The 27,039-nt window shown below is 50.1% G+C and overlaps 1 protein-coding gene across 7 annotated transcripts in view; it reads right to left on the bottom strand.

The window, feature by feature from the left end:
• The window catches only part of LARGE1 (LARGE xylosyl- and glucuronyltransferase 1), a 513,801-nt gene that overhangs the window by 450,019 nt on the left and 36,743 nt on the right, over positions 1-27,039 (bottom strand). The window contains exon 1 of one of the 7 annotated variants that reach the window (XM_054506847.2): positions 18,845-19,009. The exons of 5 other annotated variants lie outside the window; for them this stretch is intronic. The gene's annotated coding sequence lies outside the window, so the exon portion shown is untranslated. Of the gene's footprint in view, positions 1-10,255; positions 10,351-18,844; positions 19,010-27,039 lie in introns of those variants that run through there. One more of the 7 variants, XM_054506849.2, reaches the window with a different exon arrangement.

Below are 27,039 nucleotides of genomic sequence, written 5' to 3'. Positions count from 1 at the left end.
ACCAGGCTTTCCCTTTCTCTCAACTTCCATGCCTTGAGGCATGCATACGACCCCTGCGTTAACATCCCAACCAGCAACCATCAAATGTGTGCAAGACTTAGCCCTCCACTTAAACCATGCACCCTTTAACGCAGTGTTCACGCTACATCCCATGGGACATCTCTTCAGCAATCACGTTAGCTCACCGCAGTGACGTGACAAAGAGTCTGTGCTTAGAAGTCAAAATATGTGACTTAACGTGACAAAGACCTAGGATTCAATCCCAGTTCTGACACTGTTTAGCTGTGTGATCTTAGGGAGGTGACTTAACTTCTCTGTGACTTCACGTCCTCTTGTATTTAATGGAGTAAGAGTGCTTCCCTCATTCGGTTATTGTAAGAATTCATGGGAACTTGATTCAGGTAACACAGAGCAAGAGCCTGGGAATTTTATGCTATTATTACCATTAACATTATGTATTAATATTATTATGAATCAAAATCATCACAATTTTACAGTTAATAAAACCAAAATTCAGGGCCCTGTATCTTACACAGGGCCACCCAGCATGCAAGTGCTACATCCCAGGAGGGCATTTCAAGACCTCCTCCTTGTACCTCTTTCCTAGGCCCCACAATGCATAACACACACTGAGTGCTCAGTAATTAACAGAATGTGATGACTATAAGAAAACCCAGTGAGTCATCTGGTCAACCCTCTCACTTTGCCAATTAGAAAACTCAGGCCTAGCAGACACCACATCTGTTCAACACCATTTATCTATTAATAATAACCTACACAGTTGTAGAGTGATGCCTAGCGACAGAGTTTCATTCTCCAGGCCATTAAATGCTGAAGCCTCCAACCAAAGACCACCAAGAGCACATCTGAAGTCAAATGAGGAAGTCATCCTAGAGAATCGTGGGCGTCTCAGCACGAGGATGTTAGGAGGTGATCGTTATACAACTTGGGCTTGCTCAACAATTTGGGGGAGGTTTCAAGGAAGCATGGTTTTGCTCTGGTGGGTGCAGTCATAAAGCAGGAATTCTGTGATTATGTGCCCTTGCAAATGTTTATCTGAGAAACAGGAGGAACAGAGTAGGACTATAGCTGTAATTGGTAAAGAAAGAGCAGTTGTTCTCATCATCTGGAGAGGAGGGATGTTTGGCCAGTTTTGTGAGCTACATGGTGACCCTGTCTTCATCTGCCATCAGTCCTGGTCATGGAGTGGTCCTGCCTTCCTCTTAGGTTCTATCACCATCACCCAGTGACCTTGCCACAGGTTGGTGTGCTGTGACATTCTTCTCATCCACTAGGAGAACACCAGGGCCTCGCCCTCGGAGCCAGGCCCGCCCCATGCAGACAGCAGTCAGAAGCTCCTAGGTTGCTTTTTTCTTTTCTCTATAATGTGTTCAACTCTTCACAGCACCTGTTTGTGTCCAGCAGTTTCAAGATGATGGAGGTACAAAATAAATAAAGATCCTGGCCCTTAAGGAGGTTACATTCCAGTGGGATAAAGAGGTAATTAAAAATAAACGTAATAAATTAAAAGAAACAAATCCTACAGAATGTTAGAAGCAATAAGTGCTTTGGGAAAAAAAGAAAAGACAGAGCAGGGCAAAAGGGACTAGGCATGCCAGGTGAGAACCCGTGACAAACAGCTGGCCAGAGGTGGCCTCCTCCGTATGAAATTTAAACAGAGACTTGAGGGAAGTGAAGTAGGTGGACACAGAAGTTAGCATCCTTGTCTCAGTTCAGAAATGAGAAAAGGGACATTTGCAGCAGTTGGGAACATGTCCGAAACCACCCTCCAACTACATGGTAGAACCAGGGAGCCCTGGGGTCCCCGGATCCTCTGCGACAAGCGACTTTTCTGACCACAAACTGGATCTTAGGTTGTCCTGGTGCAGGACTGGGTCCAGGAAGGACTCCAGACTTAGGGGTGTAAGCGTGCACTCTGACCAGAAAGAGCCTAGCTTTCTCTCTCCCAGCCAGGCTGACATTATGTCAGTGTATCCACACTGCCAGGGTCAGAATATGCCACCCAAGATATGGCCCTCTGGCATAAGGACTATTTGAGCAGATGGCATTGAGAAAAAGCAGACCCAAGATGTGCTCTCTGCCTTCTCCCTAGCAGTGCATAAATTCCCCTGCAAAGGTGCCCTCTCTTCCCACATCAGAAAGAGAGGAGAACACCTTGATCATCAGAGAGGCAGACAGCACCAAGGAGAATCTACAGACCCTGCTAGATAACCCTTTTCTGCCATCAGTGCCTCCCTGTATAGTGACCTTCCCGCAATTCACCACCCCTAAAAGGTCCAAAAACTCCTTTCTTTGTTTCTTCCTTTGTCCCATCCTAGCTCCTTTTTTTTGCGGGGGGGGGGGGGGGTTTCTCTTCTTTCTCTGAAGCCTCCTCCCCCTACCTCCATGCCCCATAAAACTTCCAACATCCAAAAAAATGCATATGCTCTTCTCCCAGTAATCTGTCTTCTGTCAGCTTATTTCACAGCTCTGGCCACTGAACCTTAGAGACTGGAGGAAAATCTGTCCTCCCTGCCGCAGCTCCAACCTACTATGGGCTGTCCCTGCACCGTCAGGCCATCCACTATGCCCCTCCCATGTCACTGTGGTGACCCAGAGAGGTCCATCCAACCATTAGCCTCGTTTGACAGACACGAGGCTCTGAACACTGAAGTCAGAGTTGTTCAATACCACACAACTGGTAAGAGGCAGGGTTTATTTTCAAACCCAGACTGCATAATTCCATAGCTTAACTGTTTTGCAAAATGCCAAAGGCCAGAATCATGTTTGCAGGTGTGTGTGTGCGTGTGTGTGTGTGTGTGTGTGTAATCCCTCATAACATCTACTTTCAGAGTGGTCAGGCCTAAATAAGTATGCCTACAGTAGCAAGGATACATACCTTTCCACATAAGTCGAGCTGGAAAGAGCAAGTTCACGAGTAAAGAACTTTGTCTTCTGTATCCTCAGAACCTGCCTGGAAGCAGACTCTAAATATCCACTGGACAAATGGAGAAAAGCAAACTTCCTCCTGCTCTCTGGCCACAACACTCCAGGGGCACCCTCCCCCCGCCCCCCCGCCCCAAGAACACCTCTTGGCTCAGCTGTGGACAAGAGGAAGCAAGTGTGAAATGAAACTGTTCTCAGCACGTCCCCACCTGAGTCCCCACTGGACAGGCAAGGAAGGTGACCAGCTGCACACACAGCCCCGCCCCGCCAGACACTCTTTTTAGATGCTGGACAAGAAAATTAAGTTGCCTCTTAGGGATTAAGCAGTTTATCAAGGCACTGTGCAATGGACTCTGAAATCCATTTGTATCCAAAAAATGCAATAAAACAAACCTCGCACTCGAACAGCTAACAGAAAGTCAGAGTTGATGAATGCAATTATTAATGTGCTTTAAAAAAAAAAAAAAAGGGAACTTGCCCTCAGTACAGATGACAGGCCATGAGGGATTGGTCAGGAAGCTTTGCCACATATAAAACTGATTAAAAAATAAAAGTGACTATTAATTACTTGAGCAGTTGTTGGAGGAAAAAAAATAATCCTGTCCTGGGAGCATGGGCTTCTGTTTCTCAGTGTGAAGGTCCCTTTTTATAGCTCAAGGGCTGCCCTTTCACCCACCAGCTCACATCAGCCCTCTCCACCATGCTCCTTATTTTTTAAAAAACACAAAGTAAATCCCCCAGTGTTCTAATCAAGTTCCCTTGCTCCTCTGAAGGGTAACCTTCACAGAAAAGAGGCCACTTGATAAATTCCAGGAGAGTAAAACTAAAACATAATGGAAAAGATAGTCTAATCATCAAGGCTAATTACAAAGGAAGAGTATCGCTTTCTCCCCCAAATGTCCCTAGTTTATTAAAAAAAAAAAAAAAAGCCAATCTAACAAAGATGTTCTTTGTTACTGGTCTGATAAGAACAGAAGGAATCTCAGGGGAGACAGTTATTACTTATACACGTAAAAGCAGAGAAATCAGCTTTTAAAAAATTCATGTATTTACTGGTAACACATTTAAATATATATGATGTACCAACTCGGTCCAAAAGGCTGGGGAAGGTACTGTGGGGGGGGGGGGGGGGCGGTGGGCGGCACCTTGAATCAGGCAAGAGTCTGCCCTCCACTAGCCTACGGCCTCATTAAGAAGACACACCTCATTCTAGCTGATGGTGGGCCTTACATATACCCAGGAGCAGGACCACGGGGCACCGAACAGAGAGGGGTGCTTCCAATCCGAGGAGGATAGGGTAACCTTTCTGGCGGTGACACTGAAGCTGAGTCTTGAAGGATGGGTGGGAGGTGGGGGGCTGGAGTGAGCACCGAGAAGCCTCCGATAACTTGCCCCCTACCTGTCAATGCAGAATCAGGTGAGAGACCCCAGCGGCCAGTGAGCCCCTCATTCTTAACCAGGGCTGCACATGACAATCACCCAGAACGCTTGTTTGCAGAATGCACGTGCCAAGCTCCAGCCAAGCCATAGTGAGTCAGAATTTCAGGAGCAGGGCTTATAGGAAAGGCCCCAAGGAACTTCTGATAAGCAGCCCCCCTTAAGAACCACTGATTCACACCATTATCTCATTTTTCAAAGTGGGGGAAATGAGCTTAGAGAGGGACTCCTCATTCCTTCCTTTGTTCAATACGTATTTACTGAGCACCCACCTGGCAATACGACAGTGACTAAAACAAAAATACCTGGCTCTCATCCAACATTTTTGCTCACTGAGTCTTAGCAGCAATACCATGGGGTATTACTCTCACCCCAAAACGAGGAAATTAAGGCAAAAAAAATTAAGAGAACACAAGTAATAATTGAAGGAGTGAGAGGATTCAGCCTCAGCCCTCTGAGAAGCACCTTCCACCTCAGGACTGCTCATTGAGGGCCTCCAACGGACCTAGCTGTTGGGTATGCACAAGGAATGACCTGTTTTTAGAAGCAAGGACAGAGCAGGGCTGGGAGAGGGGGCGAGAGGGCTATAGGGGGGAGCGGTGGAAGAGAACCCCATGCCAGACTTCCACTAAAGAGATTCCAGAATGTTCCATGTGCACAGTCCAACCAGAGTATGTGCCGCTCCGTGGCTATCAGAGCTCTCGGGTGGCCGTGTTCCTCTGGAAATGTTCTCCACCCAGCTACACAACCCTCCACACTCAAGGGGGCCAGGAACTGCTCCTGATGGGACTAACCATATGGGGGGTCTCAGCAGCTCCTCCTCTCTCAGGGCCTCACTGAAGACCAAGCTACAAGGCTCAAACAAAGCCTCTGGGGTCTCTGCAGCTCCTAGGAGTAATAAAGTGCATCTAGGGACCATCGGCAAAAGACAGCAAAACACAGAAGCAGAACCCCTCTGGAACTGGGACTCAGAGAGTCACTTCTGGGTCACCGTGAGGAAGTCTTCTGCGGAGGGAGAACCAGAACAGAGCCCTGAACTCAGAGGAGGTGCGCGCTGAGCTGCCGGCCCCTTCCACTTACAGCCGTGGGACACCGTGGGCAAGTCACTTAAGCACGGATCGCGCAGCTGCAAAACGGCAATTTGCAAAGGATTTAATCAAACAGCTTTGAAAACACTCCACGTCTTACCTGGCACATGACAGGTGCTCTACAAATGGCCAATGCATGTCAATTCGTTTCTAAATGTAGGTTCTAAAAAACAGGTAAGAGCCCTCCTAAGATCAGCTGTCAGAGGAACCTGTCGTTACCGTTCTCTTTCGCTAAAACAGCATCTAAAGTCAAAGTTCACGGGGTAGATAGAGCTTGGCAACCTCTGGGAGAGCACCTCATCGCCCACACGCCTTCTTGGTTCTAAACTGGAAACAGAAAGAAATAGATTCCCCTTAAGGGCAGGAGAAAATCCATTATGAGCTTTGGACGCTCAAACAGCCCCCAAAATGCTAGAGTTCAATAGCTGTGTGCAATCAACATTCCCAGTGGACACGCAACTCCTCCGAGAAATGATGTGGTCCGAAAAAAGGTAAAGCTAAACTAAGCATCCAGTTGTAGTTAGTTTCCTGGGGAAGATGCTAAGAAAACACTTATTTAAACCTTTCTTCTAGCTGTTGATACAAAAACAGGAGCAGGTAGTAACTAATGCTCTCCCAGTAAAAGAAAACCCTTATTTCAAGTAGAAACTGATGACAGACTGGATCGGACAGCAATTGTGGCTTCCCCCACAGGAGATCCTGCCCATGCACCATACACCCCATGGCTGTGCTATCCATTTTCAGGCCCTGGGCTTGAGGAGAAAACACAGAACTTCAAGGGAGCTACTCTGGCAGGCAGACCTATGTTACAATAATAATGTTATATTCCTGTACTTAATAATTTCAGAATGGCATCTCAAGATAGTCTTGTCTTTTTTTAAGATTTTATTTATCTGACAGAGAGAGAGAAAACACAAGCAGGGAGAGTGGCAGAGGGAGAGGGAGAAGCAGGCTCCCCTCTGAGCAGGAAGCCCGATGTGGGACTCATGACCTGAGCCGAAGGCAGACGCTTAACCGAGCTTAGAGAGGCAGGCGCTTAACCGAGCCACCCAGGCATCCCTCAACATAGTCTTTTTTTTTTTTTTTTAAGATTTTATTTATTTATTTGACAGAGAGAGAAATAGCGAGAGCAGGAACACAAGCAGGGGGAGTGGGAGAGGGAGAAGCAGGCTTCCTGCCGAGCAGGGAGCCCGATGTGGGACTCGATCCCAGGACCCTGGGATCATGACCTGAGCCGAAGGCAGACGCTTAACAACTGAGCCACCCAGGCGTCCCTCAACATAGTCTTAACATAACCTAAGATGAGAGCTTTACACAGACCCAACAGACCAGGAGTCAGAAGTACACTTTGGGGAGATAATGAACACAGACAGAATAGAAATAAAAATCCTTCCTCTGGCTTCTGGTGATATAACTGGATCCCCACAGGGCTTCTGGGAGAAGTGCTGAGTGGGGGCTCAGAGAAAGGGTCCCAAGCCATCTCAATAGTCCGTCCAATGCCATCTGAGGCTTTAATAAAAGACAGGTGAATGTATTTCTCGAATAGTGGTGCAGACAGGCAGGGCCAGATGTCAAAGGCATCTGAAACCTCCAGGTACTTGAGATTTGAGGTCGTCCAGAGTGTCTTTCTACAGTTAACAAACAGCCCAGGGCAGTGGCAGAATGGTCCCAGGCTTGTCCAGGCAGGCAGGGCCAGAAACCATCCTCTGCTCTTCTGGTCCACGTCCTCCCTTATACACTTTTTCTGGGACTGCTCAGAACCACCTCCAAACCCCGGCAGAAGCTCAAGTAGAAAAGCTGTCAGTACCAGCAGCCAGATTCCAGGAGGAGCCTTGAAGAGCCTCAGCCAACATTTCTAGAACGTTCTTCACTGGCCCCTTTTCAAAAAATATCATTCCCTCATGTACCAAAATTCTTTTCAACTCCTAGAGCTTAGAAGTAAGAAGTCAGAAGTCCAGTATCAAAGAGAAACCTGGGTTTAAAGCCAGCAGTGTGACCTTGGTCTGACTGTTTTTATAAAAACAACAAAATGTAGTCGAAAGGTGAGAGCAATCCACCTATCCATTGGTGGACCAACAGAAAAACGGAATGTGGTATCAACACGCAACAGACTATCATTCAGTCAGAAGGAACGCTACAACCTGGACGAACTCTGAGGACATTATGCTAAACGAAAGAAGCCAGACACGACAGGACAAGGACTATAGGACTCCACTCAGAAGAGGTACAGAGAGTAGCCAAATTCATGGGGACAGACAGTGGAATGGTGGTTGCCAAGGCGGGCAGACAGGAGAAGGGGGATCTGCTGTTCGATGGGTGCAGAGTTTCAGTTTCACCGGATGAAGAGTCCTGGGGACCGGTCATACAACAATGCATATGTATCCCCACAACTAAACTGCACATTTTACGTGGTTGAGACGGTCAATTTTATGTTATGGATATTGCATCATAATAAAAACTTACAAGTAATTTTTAAAGCTGTGACTCGGACAAGTGAAGCGCCTGGATCAAAAATCACACCAGCTAGGAACCCCGGAGTCCGAATGTCCTGCTGTGGAACTGGTCCCTCTAGTCCCATCAGGTGTGGCCCGGGGAAAGTCACCCAGCCTCTCCGGTCCTCACCTATAGAGTGGGCAGCAGGACCACACAGAGCTCAGAGGGGACAGTTCTGGGAATAAATGTGTGGGAAGTACTTAAGCGCTCAGCACACACTTGAGTGCTCCTAAACCGAGCCTTCCTGGAATCACCAGGTCAAAGTGGGGACGAACGCAACACAGCCGGCTTGCCAGCCTGCCCCTCCAAATGCCCCAACAACGGAAATGGTACATCCATTTCCTTCATCCTAGAATCCTGGCGGGCGGGGGGAGGGGCACTAAAGCCTGCTCAGCCTGAACGTGCAGGGAGGCTGCATTGCCCACGTCCTGTCTCCTCTGTTCTTCCCATCCTCCTATTCCCATCTGGAGGGCGAGGAAAAGGTCAGCAAGCACAGCCCCGTCCTGCTGGTCTCACCAAAGCCCCACGTTAAAGGGAAAGTGGCTTCTGCACTCAGTTAACCTGGTGGGCAAAGGATGTCAGCCTTCACAATCACCCACTCTGCCAAAGGAGCCAAGCCCTGTGGTTTTGCTAGGTGCCCCCCCCCCACAAGCACTCACACCCACTTGTGTACACACACCCCTTCGCCCCACAACATAACAACCAAAGAAACCAGGACCAGCTACTGGCAGCGTACTGCCACAGGACAAGCCAGACCTGGACTTGAATCCCAGCTGTGGGACCTCGGACAGGTGATTAACCTGGTGGAGCCTGACTCCTCGCCTGCGGAATAGACGCATTCCCAGCCTGGCCGCTCAGAGTTTGCAGACACCTCCTCCCTCCATCCACAGTCGGTGGCGCTCCCCCAGCCCCGCAGGCTCCTGAACAAATCAACGCTGCAGCTGAGCTAGGCACACGAATTCTGCTCGGCTCGCCAATCTTCCCCCAGAAGGAGCCACGTGGCCCTGCCTAAATCCAAGAGCAGGGAAGGCACCGGGTCTCCGTCCCCAGAAGATGAGGACGGGATCTGGGGGAGACGCAGAAGTTCCTAACACAGACACAGTCTCCTGTCCTCAAGAGCTCACAGCGAGTGCAGGAGCTCAGACACACAGCCCCCTACGAACACACAACAGAAAAGGCTACAACAGAAGTTCACACAAACCGCCAGGGGAGCAAAGGATGCAAACCGCGCATGCCACCTGGGAGCAGGAGGTGGATGGTCCATGTTATCAGGGAAGGCTTCCCTGGGGTGGTGACATCTGAACCGTGCCATGAACAACACGGGACCTTCCCAGGGAGGGGGCTGACAGCCCAGACTTGAGTAACACTGCACTCCTGTACTGACTTTCCACTTCTCCAGTGCAGAGTTTGAGGCTCCCCCACAACGAGATTATAAGCTCACTGACACAGGGGCTTCCAGAAGCACAGTCCCCGGGACCGTGGGAGATGAAACTGAGCCAGGACACAGGGGTCCCAGGAGAGCCGGCTCTGCTACATGTCCCTGGAGGCTACCATGATGTCACGTGTGGGCTTGATGCTGTGAAATGTAAGTTCTTATTAGAAGAGCTGTGTCTTTCTTCATTAATAAAGTGACGACTCTCCTAAGAAAGAGGCAGTCCGGTAACACAATGGTCAAGCTGTTACTAGAAGTTAAAAAAAAAAAAAAAATTTAAAGATTTCATTTATTTATTAGAGAGAGAGAGCCTGAGCAGGGTGGGGAGGAGCAGAGGGAGAAGCAGGCTTCCCGCTGAGCAGGGAGCCCGACATGGGGCTCGACCCCAGGACCCTGGGATCATGACCTGAGCCGAAGGCAGACGCTTAACAGACTGAACCACCCAGGCGCCCCTAGAAGTAAAAATTGTCAAAACTGTAATGATCGTTAATGTTACTATTATAGCTACTTATCTATTGGCACACACATGCACTGAGTGCTTATGACGTGCCAGGCTTTTCCTGAATAATCTCATCTAATCCTTACTACTAGTATTAATAACCTATTTTACAGATGAGAAAACGGAGGCGCAGAAGTCAACGGAGTTACCCCAGATTGTGTGAATGTGATCCAGAAAGTGGACTGCCTCCATACCGGGCCTCAGCAGGGAACCCAGCACGGTGGCAGACGGGAATGCAGGGGAGCCAACAGACTGTGGGTCAAGTCCCAGATCTGCCCGTCAGCAGCTGCTTGGCCCTGGGCATGTCATCTCTGGGAAACATCTGGGGCGGGGGCGCTTAAGACAAATGTATTAGCTCACAGGTCGGAAGGCTGTAAGTCCAAAACGGGTTTCGCTGGGATTACAGAGTCCCCTCATTTTCAAGTGGAGATTAATACAGGCTCACCAGGTACCTGAAACAATTAGAATAAAACAACATCAATTAAGCCCTTGACACAAAGTAAACTCCTGTGAAGGCGGCGGCCTTTTTTCCTCTGGTGCTGGACAGCCTCCAGCCTCCCGACGGGAAGGCATGGTGCGGTGGCACATTTCACAATGCCCGGACGATGCTGCCCCCGTTTCTGGAAGTCCGGGCCAGGCCTCGGACTCTTCTAGGCTCAGGCGAACTTTATTAGGAATAAAAGGGGAGCAGGGGTCAGAGTGCTTTTTTTTTTTCCCAGAGTTTGTAAATTGCGGTTCCTTCTCTGACGATACCAAAAGCAACCTGGAGTTTTTGTCTAACCAAACGAATTAGTCTGGCATGCTTACATTCCCGTTTTACCTGAATGCAAAGTGAATATGTGACATCTCACATGTGTCAATCCAGCAAAACTCATCCCTCCTGTGTTTCCAGGGGACAGGGACGCGCATGGGGGTGCGATGAGCTTCCGTGAACGAGAGGGGATGCTTTCCTTTTCCCTTCCACTGACATGGCGACAGCTCATGACAGAACCTACCCTGGTGGGCCTTACCGAAGAAAGGCAAAGAAAGAGGAGAGAGCTGGGAACGGCCCTTCAAGTCACTGAGGGCTGTTAAGGTCCCTTTCAGGTTTAAGGGGCTCCAACTTACTTCCAGAATCCTGGAGTGGTCCCCAGCAGGGCCTACACTTGAGCTGGGTCCCAGGGAGGCCCCTACTTTCAGGAGGATTACAATAAAGATGCAATGAAGAGCTACATGGAGTATACAGCAAATACCCCAAAGCCTAACACAGTAAGTACGTGTCTGATAAAGACGAAGGGAGCAGGGAAACCAAGCCTGGCTTCGTGTCACTGGAGAAAGCCACACGGGCAAGGTGCAGCTGGCCTCGGGACCCAGAGCATCCAAAGCTTCCTTTCCTTGCTTCAGAAACACAGCCCACGTACATGTCTCCCAACAGGACTGTGACCTCCTCGAGTATACGGACGGTGCCTTGTTCACCACGCTGTCCCCAGTCCCAGAGAGGAGACTCAAATGCTGGCTGGGTGGATGGACAGTTGAACGGACAAACAGAGATGGGGCTGGCCTGGGAGGCTTTGTGACTGCCTGGAGGCAGCAACAAGATGAAGGCAGATTTCACTGGTCAGTCGAGGGGCACCTGGGTGGCTCCGTTGGTTAAACATCTGCCTTTGGCTCAGGTCATAATCCCAGGGTCCTGGGATCAAGTCCCGCATCGGGCTCCCTGCTCAGCAGGGGAGCCTGCTTCTCCCTCTGCCGGCCACTCCCCATGCTTGTGCTCTCTCTTTCTCTGACAAATAAATAAATAAAATCTTTTAGAAAGTAAAAATAATAGTAATAATAATAAAAATAAATAACTGGTCAGTCAAAGCCCTCAGAACAAGGCTTTCCCCAGAGGCCACCTTTCTCCTGGTCCCACTTCTCAGAACCCAGAGCGCTGCTGGCCTGTGGACCCTGGGTTCCACAACCGCTACCTGTATTTGGACTGTGGGCCTGATGTGGTCTCATCCTTCGGGCCTGTCTCACTCACTCTCTTCCCGTGTGTCTCTGCCCATCACCTTTACCCCACTTCTGCCTCCGGATTGATTCAGTTTCTGGACGAGCCACAGGCATGGAGGACCACCCCAGCCCAGCATGCACAACACACTCAAGACGAATCTTCATCACCAAGGAAGCTGACCTCTACCGGGGGACACAATTCAGTGACGCATACCACCCCGCCCCTGCCACACAGTCCTCTGTGACCCATCCTCAGGAAGCGAAGGTGCGGCCAGGAGCAGTCGAGTCCCATCACTCTGCCCATGTTGCTCTACCCAGCAAGACGGCGGATCATTGCAGCTTGATTCTTTTTCTCTCCTTCCCAGCACGACCTAGAAATATCATCACCAGTATACCAAGAAGTGGGTTTGGTTTGGTCTGTTTGTTTTCATTAAAGAACATCCTGGCAAGGAAGGAATATTGGCATCTTGTTCTTCTTCTGAGTGACAGTGACACAACCCGACTTCAGGTAAATAAATGTTTTCAACCTAAATGAGTCACTTGGTGGGAACAGTGAGTTCGAAAGCCTGCATATGGGCTGACCCCTTTCCCAAGCAGGGAAGAGGGTAGCATTGCGTCTGGGGTTAAAAACCACATAGAACAATGAGACCTCGTCTGTTTTTCATGGCGATATCCATTGCTATACGTGTGGAAAACAGGGAGGCAAACAGGGAGATCATTTAAAACGCTGGGGTCAGGCAGAGCTTTCCCTGGAGAAGAAGGATCCAGCTACAGCACTTTCTTGCCGTAAAATCCGGGGGCTGGGAGGAAGTGCTTCACCTCTGACCTTTGTTAGGGCATTTGTGGTTGTGAGGATTAACTTAAATCACTTTCGACTGTAAAGCATTTGAAAAACTGCAGCACAGAATAAACAATTAAGGCAAACTGTTATAATACATACAGATCGCACAGGAAGGAACTGTGCTGTCTGATGTGGTCGTCGCCAGCCACGTGAAATGAACCAAAATGAAGTCAAACCAAAAATTCAGGCTCTCAGTCACACTAAACACATTTCAAGTGCTCAGTAACTACCTGTGGCTGTGGCTACTGTACTGGACGGTGTAGATACAAAGCATTTTGTCACCCACAGAGTTCTACTGGACAGCCCTGGTACGGAGGGAAGGGAAAAGCGGCTTGAAGCAAGAGGGTCTGTGTGACCTCAGGCAAGTTCCTTAACACCTCTGTGCCTCACTTTCTCACCTGTGAAACAGGGATAACAGCAGTGGCATTACTCAGTGATGATGAGTCTCTGCTATGCAAGTGCTTACAAGAATGCTTACAATACAGGTAAACACTCACCAGCTAGTACCCTACAAGAGGGGACAGACACAGGGATGGTGCAAGAGGACAGAATGCTGCCAAATATAAAGCTACCCCCAAAGAGGTGCCTAATAAAAGTGCTCTTCGGATGGATGGATAGATGGATGGATGAGGGAGTTTGGAGGAGGCTCAGTAACACACATATAATGGGTGCCTAGATGGTGCAGTCAGTTGGGCGTCCGACTCTTGGTTTCGGCTCAGGTCGTGATCTCAGGGTCATGAGATCCAGCCCCAAGTTGGGCTCCATGCTCAGCAGGGAGTCTGCCTGGGATTCTCTCTCTTCCTCTCCCTCTGCCCCTCCCCACTAAGCGTGCTCTGTCTCTTTCTCTCTCTTTCTAAAATAAATAAATAAATCTTTTAAAGAAATGCATCAACGGTGAGCTGGGCCCTGGGTGACCCAGTTAATGACCCTCTGGTGGGTGTGGCTAACTCAGAGAGCTGTTGCCAAGCGACACAATAAATGATCCCACAGCAGTGAGCAAACTGTTATGCATAAAAGCTTAATCATCTTTAACGGGAATCTTAAAACCCAATGCCTGGGATAGAGATAGCCTTCACATACGTGCCGTCTGGCTTCTATTCTGGGCTCTGCTCTGACTCACCCTACCAGCTGGGCCTGCTCACTCCCCTCCGTGGTACCCAGGGGGGAAATGAACCCATCAGGGAGCCCACACCCACTTCTCTCACCCATCTCTCCCACCAGACCAACAGCCTTTCGCTGGTGCTGGACAAACAGCCACCCAAGAGGGAGGCATCCCACTGCCCAGCAAACTCCTGCCCAGCCCTCAGACTCGCCAGCAGGCCTGAGCAACCTGCATGCTGACCCCAGTTCTATTACTCACGGCACAGAGCTTTCCCAAGAGGCGGCAATGGCACCATACCTCTGTCTGTGTTTCTATTTGCAAAATCTAAAAGCTAATTTTGGTAGGTTTGCAGCTCCCTGACACAGCTAAACTGTCGTGGAAGGGGGTTGTGTTTAATCACTGGACGAACGTCCTACCGGCAGGGCGGGCCTCAGCAAGTTACTTCGAGTCCTTATGTCTCAGCCTCCCCTGGGCTGCACAGTGAGGAGAAATACTGCCTGCTACACAGTGTTGTTAGCGGGATTAAATAACTTAAATAAAGTGCCCAAGTACTCAGTAGGAACTAGTTTACATTCTGTCTAGCATATCAAGATGGGTGGACAACGGGAGATGTGGTCTAAGCCCCACGTGCTGGCACTATCAGGGTCAGCTGGTCAACCGTGCCTTGCCCACCTCCTTATCACTCCAAAGAGGGTGAACTGGATCCGTGCCATTTCTTGCACGTGACCTTCCCTATTTTACCCTAATCATGTTGCTTTTCATCCTGATGAAAAGAACACAAGGTATTTGGAAATGGCAGTACAGTTCACATCGGCGACGTCTTCCATCTGCACCAGCCTTACTTCCAAATGGTTACAACAGGACATTTGCTTATTATAGGTCTCACACATCCATGGGTGTGCAGGAACACCATGTAATCCGTGGGATCCGCCAGAGAGAGCTACAGTGACCTGCCTCACCCTAAGCAGTAATCCCTGAGAAATGGCAGGTGTAGGATGCCAGTTACATATGGTTTACATACGTACGTGAAAATAAACCACCAAGTATTCATGTAAAAATGCTTGCCTTGAATATCACACTTCAAAACACTCAGGACTGGATGATGTCTAAAGGTCTGGCTGTGATTTCTGCTAGGAGATGAGCTGACTGGGAGGACAAGGCTGACACAGGGAAGCGATGTCCCCTACGTGGCCTAAAATGATCTCTGTCCATTTCTGCCCTCACCCCATCGCACCAAAAGCCCAGCACCCCAAGCAGGGCCTCTTGCCTGTGGTGCTCCCCAGCATGTCCTTCACAGAATGTCGGGTGATTTCCAGTCCCATGTATGTGGATTCTTCCCATTAAAGAGCTCTCTGTATATTCTATTATTCTCATTGAATCAGTGTCCCTTTCCAGGCTGCCCAGGCCCTGGTTTGGGCCACCAGAGACCCTAATTACACTTGTTTTGCATTTTCTGTGTGTCTGCCCCCTGGCAGGCTCAGCATACAGACGTGACAGGACCATGGCTGAGCTCAAGGGGCTAAAAAACAAACAGGGGCCGGCAAGGTACATGGACGAACCTCAAAACGAAATGGGCTCAAAACGAGAAGTGCTTCAGGAGAATTAAAGAAGATGGTAGGAATTCAGGGCAGCAGTGGCTGATTCCAAACGTGGGGAAATGGAATAAGGCTCTTGGACTGGGCTGGAAATGAGCAGAATTTGGACAGGAAGAGCAAGAGGGGGAGATGAAGGAGATCCCTTGGTTCCAAATACCAACTTCTGATATTTGTGCCTATCTCAAAGCCCCTCTCTCCAAACCCATCTTCTCCTTGGATCCAGTCCCTCTGTGACCCCTGAGACTTCTGCAGCACCCTCCCATTTTTTGCTTGTCAGCTGGTTACCCTGTGCTTGTCCTGACCTTTCCAGGCCTGCTCACCTTCCCCATTCTCTGGGCCCTGACCCAAGACAGCACTCCCCTGAGTTGGCATTAAGTGTGGCAAGGCTAAAATTAGGACTGTTTCCATAGATATCTAGACTTCTCTGTAGCAAATCTGTTCGGTTCCCAAGTGAAAAAAAAAAAAAAATTTTTTTTTTTTTTTCCATTCTATCTGCAAAAGGAACCGGGGTGGGGAGATCTGGAAAATCCAAGCTGGCTAATGTCTGGACATGCCTTTGGGCTTTGCTGAGCCCACAGGAAGGGAAAGAGAAGCCTTCCCTGGTCTGTGCAGTGGCACACCCTGGGGTTTGGCTTCAGTGGGCTCTAAAGCCCCCACCACAAAGGAAGGACAGCATGGGCCACCAACGAACTTGGCCTCGCTTCATCGTGAGAGGGGGTCCCCTCCAGGACGTCGTCCTACTTATTCCCATCTCAGAGACACAATGCAGATCAGTGAGGTCAAGAAACTGGCTGGCCCTATAAGATGGGCCACACCATTCACAGTTAATACACGGGAAACCTTGAATTTGAACCAACACAGTTAAGACATGAGGTTCAAAGACGTTCGGGAGAACCTCCCATGGCCACCGCAAAGGGCCATTGTGTTATGATGACATGGAAACAGCAATGACAGGCACAGCTTGAGCCCACTGGCACGGTTTTGTTCTAGGTTCTGTGCCCAATGCTTCTCTGGATTCTCTCATTCTGTCCTTGTTATGGGTTGAATGGTGTCCTCCTAAAAAAGATATGTGGAAGTCTAACCCCCAGCAACTCAGAATGTAACCTTATTTGGAAACACAGTCATTGCAGATATAATTAAATTAAGATGAGGTCATACTGGAATAGGGTGGGTCCTTAAATCCAGTACGACTGGTGTCCTTATAAGAAGACCAAGTGAAGACAAACTGAAAAAAACACCGTATGATCCCAGGGGATGGGGGTGAGGCGTCCATGAGTCAGGGGACACCAAAGATTGCTGGCGACCACCAGAAGCCAGGAAGAGGAAAGAAGAGTCCTCCAACAGGTTTCAGAGGGAGTGTGGCCCTGTTGATACACCTTGACTTCAGAATCCCAGCTTCCAGATGTCTCTTCTTTTGAGCTGCCCCATGTGTGGCATCTGGTAAGGCAGCACAATTCTACGAAGACGTCGACACTAAGACAGTCAAGTTTTACACATGAGGGCACCGAGGCTTCATTAATAGCAAATAATACTGGTAACAACTACCAACCTGTTACTAAGTGCTTTACATATATTAACCTGTGTAATCCCCACAAAGACCCTAACCCCACCACACCCCATGAAGTCCTCCCATTTTAAAGAGGAAAGGGAGGCAGAGAAAGGTTAAGTAATTTGCCTGAGGTCACACAGCATGTAAGTGGTGGAGTCGGGATTCAAACTCAGACCCAGAAATCAGGGCTCTTACCCACTATAACCACCTGACGCCAGAAGAGAGTGTCTCGCAGGGGTCTGGTTTTAAAGCCCACATCCGTGGCTTCTGTCTCAACTTTGTATTCCACCTGCCAAATAGAATGCTCTGCACTTAGGGGCCCTCAAAATGCTTATTTGATGACACAAACAAATTAATTAAATGAGCAGGGGCTTGCCTACATCCCATTAATTCAAATTAAATTCAAATTAGTTCATTTCAGCAGTTAAAACTGACCCAGGTCCATATGGGCAACAGAAAACAGGAAAGAAGCAATTAGGGCATCTCCGAGTGAAATAAAGCTGCTCGCTTACAAAGTTCTTATGTACTCTGTCGTTGCCATAATCGTTTACTGAGCGCCTGCTATGTGCCTGCATGGTGTCAGGCCATGGGAGTACAAAAGTCACAGCTCCAGCCCAGCGAGGACATGGCAATGGTCAAATGGCCAGAAATCCTGGCAGGCACCAGCACTGAAGTCAGGACAGAGGTGCGGTCAGAGGACAGAGCAGAGGTACTTAAATATGCCCAGGTGCACAGCCTGGGCTCCAGAACAGGGGACATCTGAACCGCATCCTTAATTTCAGCTTATTGCTTATTTTAAGGCCCACCCAAACAGCTCCCCTCCCCGCACAAACAAATCTCTTTCCTCCCTCCCTCCCTCCCTCCTCTTTTTTTTTCCTCTCAACTTTTCCCTGAAACAGATTTTTCTCACTACACGAACCACACTGGTGCGCATTTAGCAATGTTCAATTTTCATGATCACTAATCCCCAGTGGAGGGAATAGAGTAAATTGTTCGCCTTAGCAGGGGGAAAAAAAAGGTTTTGGGGGAGTCAGAGCCTCGCAGAACTCAAGTTAACAGACAACTAGTGATGGTTACTATGTTAATTCTGCTAAACTAGCCCTCATTTGTTCACAGAGAAATAGATTACTGTTTTCTTTATCCACAAATGAGGAGAAAACAGTACTAGGTAAAGGGGAGGGGGAAGCTGGTGAGGGTTGGATCCTGGGAGCCAAGGAAGAAAGATCCAGAACAGAGATGCGTCCTGTCACCAGCCTTTCAGCCAGCCACTCGCCCACTGCCGGGTCCCTCCTCACACAGCAAGCGGGCATGGTCACCATGCAGTGCGTGGCTTGGCAGAAAGAATGAGGGTTCAGACATGCCCCTTTCAAGGGACAAACACAGTGGTTCCAAGATCAAGTGCACCTCTGGCAGCCTAATTAATAGCAAATAATACTGGTAACGAATACCAACCTGCTAAGTGCTTCGCATATATTAACTTACGTAATCCCCTACCCCAACCCCAGCACAACCCCACGAAGCGACCCCATTTTAAAGAGGAAAGTGAGGCGCGAAGCAGACATGCCTGTTACGAACGAGGTCTTCACCGCCAAAGAATGTAACACGGGGCCCGGGCAAACGACGAGTAGCTACGCCTCTCCTTCCCCTTGGCCGTCACCGCCACCGAAGCTGTGCACAAGCCCGGGGCGAGCCATTTACGTCTCCGGACCTGAACGTCCACGCCTGGGGAGCAAGTTCTCGGGCAGGTAACGTTAGGCTCGTGCTGCGAGCGGGTCTTCCTGGAACACACTGGCGGGAAGCGCAGACCCACAGGAGAGGGCCACGGAACTGGCCTCGCTGGGCCAACAAACACTAAAACCGGATCCTTCCACCAGGAAACATGCCCACTCACCTGTGGCCTGGAAGAGGGGCCTGCCCTACAGAGGGGCGGACCGGGCCGCCTGGGGCAGCGCAGCTCTCCCGGGGCCCGGCAAAGCTGGTAGAATCGGGCCCCGATCGGGCACCCGCCTCGCTCCCGAAACGGCTTGCCTCTGTGTTTAGGTTTATTATTTCTGCACTGCCACAAAAGGCCCTTGGATCGGCGTGAGTATTTCTTTTTTTAACCCCCCTGGCATGAGCATCACACAGCAGAGGCACGCCTCGATTAGCTCAAGCTGTTCCTGGACTAATGAGACACACCGTGCAGTTTATCTGTGTAGCCTCTGCTGAATGGTGTCGGGCAGTGCCCTCCTGCTCCCAGCCCTGCACGGAGGCGGCGGGGAGGGGAGGCCTTCTCGGAAACTCCGCAGCAGGTGGTCAACCCACAGGGCCCAGCCCAAGAGCAGACCCTGGCCCCATCAGCCTCCCCTCCCTCCGTCCTGAGAGGTGACATGGCAGTCAGGGAGCATTGCAGTGGGAGTCAGGAAGCTTGGCCACTCACCAGCTGCGTGGCCAACAGTGGGCCACAGTATGCCACCCAGCAGCACCCCATCAGGGGGCTGTAGTCTATTCGGGCACTGAACATTGTGGGATCCCTTCTCTTCACATGCCATTCTCCACCCTCCCACGGCCTGCCGCCCACCCGCACCTCACTCGGTCCTTTCCTAGAGCTGGTGCAGATCCCAAGGACGGGCCCTACGAGGGACCGAAGGCCAGAAGGGTCCAGCCAGCCAGGGCGACACCTGGCTCAGACACACACACCAAGGCATCTCCTCTCGTGAGCACGTCCGCCACGGTGAGCAAAGATGAGCCTCTAGTCTGATCGACCTCAGAACTTTTCCACAAAGGTTTCAAGACACGACCCCACCACTAAGGCAATGGAAATGTAGCAGCTGACATGGGGCGATTTACTCAATGAACATTAGTTAGGTTTATTAGTTTAAACAGATCATAAAATAAACAGCATCTGCCCTGTTGTTTACTGGAACAATGTGGCGGGGGAAGAGGGGTGGTGAAATACATTTAATCCTTAGGGGATTCAATATCCCCATTCATGCAAAGCCTGCCAGAGGCTGCTCTGGGTTCACATTCTCCCTGGGCAGCTTACTGGCTGTGCAACCTTGGGCCAGGAACTGACCCTCTCTGTGCCTCAGTTTCTCTGTCTATAAACTAGGAATACTAAACTATCTAGCACACCCGATTGCCCAGGGACTAGAACTGATGCTATGCTCTTCTTCTTTTTCTTCTTCATCATCATCATCATCACATGAAAGTTTATTGAGCCTTTAATATGTCAGGTAGTAATCTAAGTGCTTTACATGGATCAATTCATTAACACAACTCTGAGAGGTACAGACTGTTGAGATCTCCATTTCACAGATGGACAAAGAGGTCAAGTACCTTGCCTAAGGTCACACAGCTAAGTAGAGGATGCGGAATTCAGCCCCACACAGTCTGGCTCCAGAGATACGCCATTCAATCTCGGAGGTTAGGCCCAGTGGCCAGCACAGAGTAAACTGTTCAGCAACTCACTTGCTAGGATTATTGTAATAATATTGGCTTTGTTTTTATAAGAACCGTTGCCTCAGAGGGATGATTTTATTTTGCCTTTTTGAATTAAATTTCAGTCCTAGGGGCACCGAGCCTAGCGTAATAGCTTCTATTTCTGCCTGCTATCCACTCGCATCATAGAGGAGAGAAAGCCCAGCTGAGGGGACTGCCTGCTTGCAGTTTTATGGGTCAAGCTGCATTCTCTGGGCCAAAGAGGCTGGGGGGTATCTCCATTCGAGAACTGTTGGCAAATCTCTCTGTGACCAGGGCCAAGTGCAGAATGACAGCTACCACCTGTCCCTCTTGACTGGAGACCGGTGGGGGCAGAGGGCTGGGCCACAGAGAAAGCAACGCTCCCCGGCCTGAAATACATATGCCCACTTCCAACCATCCAAGGGGCCTCCCAGCCAGGCAGAGGCTGCCGTCCCCAGCCTGCCACGCCTGCTCTCTCCCCTGAGCAGCCCTAGCCATGCCTCCAGAGCGGGAGACCAGTGCACCTGGCAGCACAGAGCCCTTTGACTTTGGTGGGAGTGAGTCAAATGTGACTCCACTTAATCGAAAGCTTCCCCTGACAGAGCCTGAGCCTGCTTGTCAGCAACAAGCGGGGGTGGGAAGCATGGGGCAATGAGGAACCCACCTGCCCCACCTGCAGAAGCCCCCTGCCACCCCACCTGGAATAGGCTCCGCTGGGCAAGTCACTCTGGAAGGTGAGGTGTGGCCTCCGGGACAGATCCAGCACCCTGGGCGCTGAGCCGGACAGCTGGTCCCTCCTCTGCAACATCACGGAAGCCACCCCAGATATTGCTCAGTCCAGAAATCTCAACCTGAACGTTCCAACCTTGGGATTTCAGACAAAGTGTCACAGAAGGAAACCTATGGATATGGGATGGTCAAGAACCCAGGCTTTGGACCACTACAGGCCTGCGTCTGAACCGCTGATGTATGCTCGAGCCATGAGACATGGGCAAGCTGTATTTGCCTCTGTGGGCCTCAGTTTCTCATCTGTGCAATGGACACAAGAACCAGGTTAGAACTCCAACCCTGGAGAAGGTCAGTGTTGCAAGACAGAAACAAACTGTCCCTCCCCCCCATCTCCAGTCATCAGGATTTCTCAAAAGCTTGGGCACACGAACATCAGAAGTCAGAGGGGGCAGATACTCTCAGGAGGGCAAGGGTGGGGGCTCGGGGGGCTCTGGGGTACTGGTAATGTCCCATTTCTTGATCTGGGAACTGGTTATAGAGGTAGACTTCCCTTGTACAAATACTTCACACACTTTGTTTTCTGTACTTTGCTGCTTGTAGAATGCGCTATATTTCAATTTTTTTAATTTGCTAGAAAAGCGAACAAAATAAAGCTTTGGCATGAGATGCGCAAACTGGCCTTTGTCCTCAGCTCCAAGCGAGAACTCTAGATGTGAATGTGCATCTTTCCACGAGAGTCCCCTGCACCCAGGGCTGTATTTATGAGGCCATCCCATAATGGCAGAGCTGCCCCTGCAAGCCCTTGGTGGGGCTCAGGGATCATCATCCCCACTGACTTCCATAAATATTTACCAAGCAGCTACTCTGCACCAGGCGTGGGTCTAGATGTGAGCGAAACGTAGAAAGCCCCTTCTTTAAACAGGCTTATTTTGTGGGCCCGAGGGAAGAAAAGAAGGAGCGGCATTTACTGAGGCCCTGCGGTGTGTAATAATGGCGCCCGGGGCAGTGCACTTGATATACAGCGCAAACTTAACATTCTTGCAAAGTTCAGGCTCATCCAGATGATCCTTGGGGCCTTCCTGCCCCTAAACCTCTGGTGTAAACTACCCAGTCCATGCCGAATGCAAGCCCAAAGCCAGGCATCTGTAAGATTTAGTTCCTCCAAGATTTTATTTTTTAGAGAGCGAGCGAGAAGGGGGTGGGGCATAGGGACAGAGAATCTTAAGCAGGGTCCGAGCCCAACACAGGGTTCGATCCCACGACCCTGAGATTATGACCTGAGCTGAATCAAGAGTCACACGCTTAACTGACTGAGTCACCCAGGCGCCCCCTCCGAGACTTTTTGAAGTGACTAGCAAAGCAGAGCTCCAGAGACAGCTTATCTGAGTTCAAACCTCCGCTGTGCAACTCTGGGTAGGTTTCTTAACGTCTCTGTGTCAATTTTCCCAATCCCAATACAGGAGAAATGATGACCTGTTAGGGGTCCGTGAGGACTGAATGAGCGGATCCAGTGAGAGGCTTAGAACAGAGCTTGACACAGAGCTGTTACCGCTGCTGTGATTGGCGGGATTTCTGCCCGTTCCCAGTGCCCTGCCCCTTTCTCTATGGCCTTTCGTGAACCTTATCCCAGTCTTCATTTTCCACAAAAATCCACACACACACAAAGCATCCACTGCGGTCTCCACTGCTCATTTATCTTCTTGTCCCTCTCCGGGAAGGGAAGCAGGGACAGAAAGAGAGACATGCAGAGACACAGGGATGGAGACAGGAAGAGCCACCGCCTTGAGGCCTAGGCTCCTCCCTGGACCCTCGCCACCCAAGCCAGGAGCCACACTCGCCCTGTGCGGGTCTGAACCGAGCCTTGCTCTCACTGTAAGCCATGCCCCAGAATTCACAGAACTAGCGTGAAATGAAGGTAAAACCGCACAGTAATTTTTATACGTATTTTGGTTAAACTGACCTAAATACAACCGATTACTACAATTCCTTTCACCCATTTCTTTTTTACCTTTTTAGTTTTCTTTTTAACCGTGGCTACTGGAAAGCTTTAAATCACCTATGTGGTCTCTGTTTCTACCGGACGATACGACTGCAGCTGATCAAGGTCTTTTCCTACACAAGGCAGTTGCCTCCTTCAAAGGCGTTTTCATCCTAGTTCTTGAGATCAATGTTTCACTCAATACGTAAATACATGTGAGACAAAATGTGAGACTCCACCCGAGAGGGAGGAAATGAGCCTGCCTGAGGCCACACGCTTTACAATCGGTGGGGCCAGAACCGGGTCCGACCAGACGCTGAGCCGAGCTTCTCGCCACCTCACCTATGTCTCCAAGTCTGCCCCACACCATCACCTCCAGGAGAGAAGGAAGAACTAACAGGCAATCCCTTGCCACCAGGATCACCGACAGGTGGCTGTGTTTTACCGTGTAAGATCATTTGGTACCTCAAGGGGAGATGAGGCTCACCCAAGGTGTGAGTTAATGTCTGCAGAGGTAAAATCCGGATCTGTGATATTCTGAGCCCTTTCACAGCAGGCCCTACGTGACATTTCCAGTCTCAGGTCCTTCTCACGCCGGGCACACTCAAGGGACCCGGCAGATCTTGGGGCTCCCTGCTACGGGGGGGCTCACCATGGGCCAAGCACGCTGCATCTTGCAGGAAGTAGGGAGGAATCCTCCCAATACCCCATGACACGTGGAGTCCTTACGCCCACTTGACAGATGAGGAAACGGACTCACAGGAAGGCTTAGTGATGTGCCCAGTCACCCAGCGAGGCGGTGGTACAGTGCAAATTCAAACCAGCCCCTGCTCATCAACTACAAATCCACCCCCTCATTTCATGTCTCCACGAGCCCTTGCTCCGGTGCGAAAACACCCCTTTACCCCATTTTTCGGTAAAGTTAACACTGCTCTCTCTCTTTTCATAAAACCAATCACTCCTTCCCTTGGTCCCCATGAACTTTAAACACCATGTATCCTGTACCTCCAACAAAGTGTTAGAATTCATTGCTTATGTGTCTGTTACCTCCATCAACAGTCTCGGGCTCTTCGCAGGAGAAGCTATGCTTTATCCATAAGTGTACCTTCAGTTCCTGGCCCAGAATCAGGAACACAGGAATTACTCAATAAATATCTGCTCACTGGAAGAAATAATCAACCAAGCCGCCCATCTTGACTACCGTTTTTTGCTCTGAATATCACTTTTCCCAACCAGCTTCCTTTATCTGCATTCTGATGTTCCTCCCCATGGGTGGCTCCTCCACCAATCTGTCTGCATGGAGAGAAGCCAAACACATCGCTTCCCACTGCAGCCTGGTAACACCAATTGTCACCTCTCCACTCTTATTAATTGCTGGGTTAATCAAACACTCCAAATTGTGCCCACCCACGCTAACACGAAAGCATCTCTGGATGACCAAGAAAACAGGTTTAAGCGGAAGCAAAAGCCAGGATCTCAGAGCCTTTTGGACCCAGCCTGGCTGCCATATTTCTCAGTCTGTGTGGGTCCAAGTCACATCAGACAGAAGAACAGTCTTGGCCACAGTCTCCGCCATCCCGGGCTTCCACGCGGCAGGTCAGTATCAGGGTGAGCGCTGCTGTACGTTCTCATTTGAGCGCCCTCACAATGCTGTGAGTAGGCCAGGGTTGCGCCAGCCTTCAGGTAAGGACGCGGAGGCTCAGCTGAGAAAAGCGCCACAGACTCGCCCAGGGCCACCACGCAGATCGCTGCACGAGGCCCACCCGGGTCCCCGTCATCCAGGACGTGAGAACCACACTCCCGCCTCCTCCTTGGGGCCTGGCCCACTCTCCCTGACTCACCTGCCTTGCTCTGATCACCTCATCGAAGCGGGGCTGCCCCACATGGTTTGGGTTTTCTTTCCTCCGGGTACGTTTCCCCATCCCTCCCCATCGGAACCTCCAGCTGAATCTTGCTTTCAAATTCTGGGACAAGTTTCCCTATAGACGCTTTCGTTCCCTCCGCTTCTCTCGTTTGTGACCGGGGCGTTGATGGAGGTACAGTCCTCTGCCTCACACGCACCTGTCTCTGTGCACCATTCCGTGAGCAGCAAACACAGCGGCGGTGGGAGGAACAAAGAGGGGGAAGATTTACTGTATATGCTCATGTGCTCTTTTAGGCTTCTGATTGCAAAGAACAATGTCATCCTTCCAACTGTCCCCTTCTACTTTAGCAAAAGCAGCTTTCTTTGTGCTCAATAAAGATGCCACGCAGGCCGTGAGGCCAACCCGCGATGACATTCCCTGACAGGCTTCCATATGGAGAGTCTAACATTCCAGACGCCTTTGCCACGTACCAGGGTTCCAGAAGCATAGTTACGAGCACCCCTGGGGCCGAGAACGGAGTTCTGCGCACAAGAATGCTGCCTGGCTTCCTGTCCGGCTTCGCAAGCAAACCGCTCAAAGCCTGCAGTGGGCCCGGGAGTGCTAAGTCACCTCCTGCTCCCCCAAACAGCAGGTGGAGAACTCGAAGGGAAGGCACGCATCTCTGTGGGAAGGCTGATCTAAGCCTGATCTAAGCCTCTCCGCCCAGAGAGGAATCTAGGAAATGGGAGGTAACACAGAATCACAATCAAGTTTCTCAAACGTAGGTAATAAACCGACCCCTTTCAAAGGGGAGGGGGACGCTGATTCAAAAGCACAGATCTTCTTTTATGAAACTACTTGTCACCTGCAAAAGATCACAGCAAAGATTCACGGCTATTTTTGTTTGGTTGGTTGGTTGAGCATCAAAACATAAACCCCGAATTTAAAAAGTTTTGTTGAATTAGCAGCTCCCTCTTCCAGCACCTACAGAATAAAGACCCACCTGTGAGTCTGTTCCACCCAAGGTTAAGCCTTAAGGGTTAGGGAAACAGTTACGTAGAGCAACATAGTGATGCCTCGCCTGTGTATGAGCACGTGGACACGGACATCTGGGACTTGTTCTCCAGGGCAGGAGGCTGACTGCAGAAGTCCCCAAGGGAGCAACGACCAGGACCAACACATGACACGGAAGTCTCCCACAACACACGAACAGAGTAGGTGCTAACACCCTTCCCACGGCTGCCGAACTGCCATTGTCCTTCCATACTCCTTGTCCTTCTGCTTGCTGAAAAAGGCCAGGGACCCGGGGCCAAGGAAATCCTCTGTTTAAAGCCATCTAACTTCTATCCAGATCTTGCCACAGCGGCTACCACTCCCGGGGCCCCCAGCAGTCACAAGGGGGCCAGGAGACGCACCAACAGGAAACACTGTGAAGCCGTGGGGAAAACACCCCAGACGAAATTCAGCTGGGAAAGCCAGGACCATCTCATCAGGAAAAATGGAACAGCAATGCTGACCTTTGTCAGAGAAGGGAACTAATGACAGTAAATCATGCACTTTGCAAATGAAAGTTCCATACATCCCACAGAACAATAGAACGCCCTTAATTACCTCATTACAGCACTTCCAGTAAACTCCTAAGGTTGGTCTCCCAACAACAGGTGTGCATTCCTGGGTTATAAAAGTGAGCCCCAATTTTTATTTTCTTCTGTTGTTCTTCTACCCTCTCTGCTGGGATTACCTTGAACTCCAAGAGCCCAAAATTATGGGGATTTCAACAGACTGATGGAGCCCTCTTTCGATTTATCGCTCCATACTCCAATTTTCCTCACGATGGACCACAAATCACTCTCCCTCTCCACAAATCCAGAGAGGCTATGAGACACGACACACAGCTGGATGAATTATGTGGACAGGGGGAAGACTTGTCACTTTGTGCCTCAGCTTCCGAATCAATATCCGAAGAAAGTTGGGTGAGAACATCCCTACAGACCTGCTGGGCCACCAACCCCAGGGGGAGACCGTGCAGCGGAAGCCGCCAGAAGCCTGTTTTAGCCTCAGCACCTAAGCCCATTCCCATGTGACACGACGGAA

The sequence above is a fragment of the Mirounga angustirostris genome, unplaced genomic scaffold (assembly GCF_029215605.1).
Source record: "Mirounga angustirostris isolate CCGP_5_RB_7025 unplaced genomic scaffold, mMirAng1.0.hap1 SCAF_5, whole genome shotgun sequence".
In the NCBI taxonomy this organism is placed as follows: domain Eukaryota; kingdom Metazoa; phylum Chordata; class Mammalia; order Carnivora; family Phocidae; genus Mirounga; species Mirounga angustirostris.
Note: the sequence above shows the minus strand (reverse complement) of the source record. Positions and strands in the feature narration are given on the sequence as shown.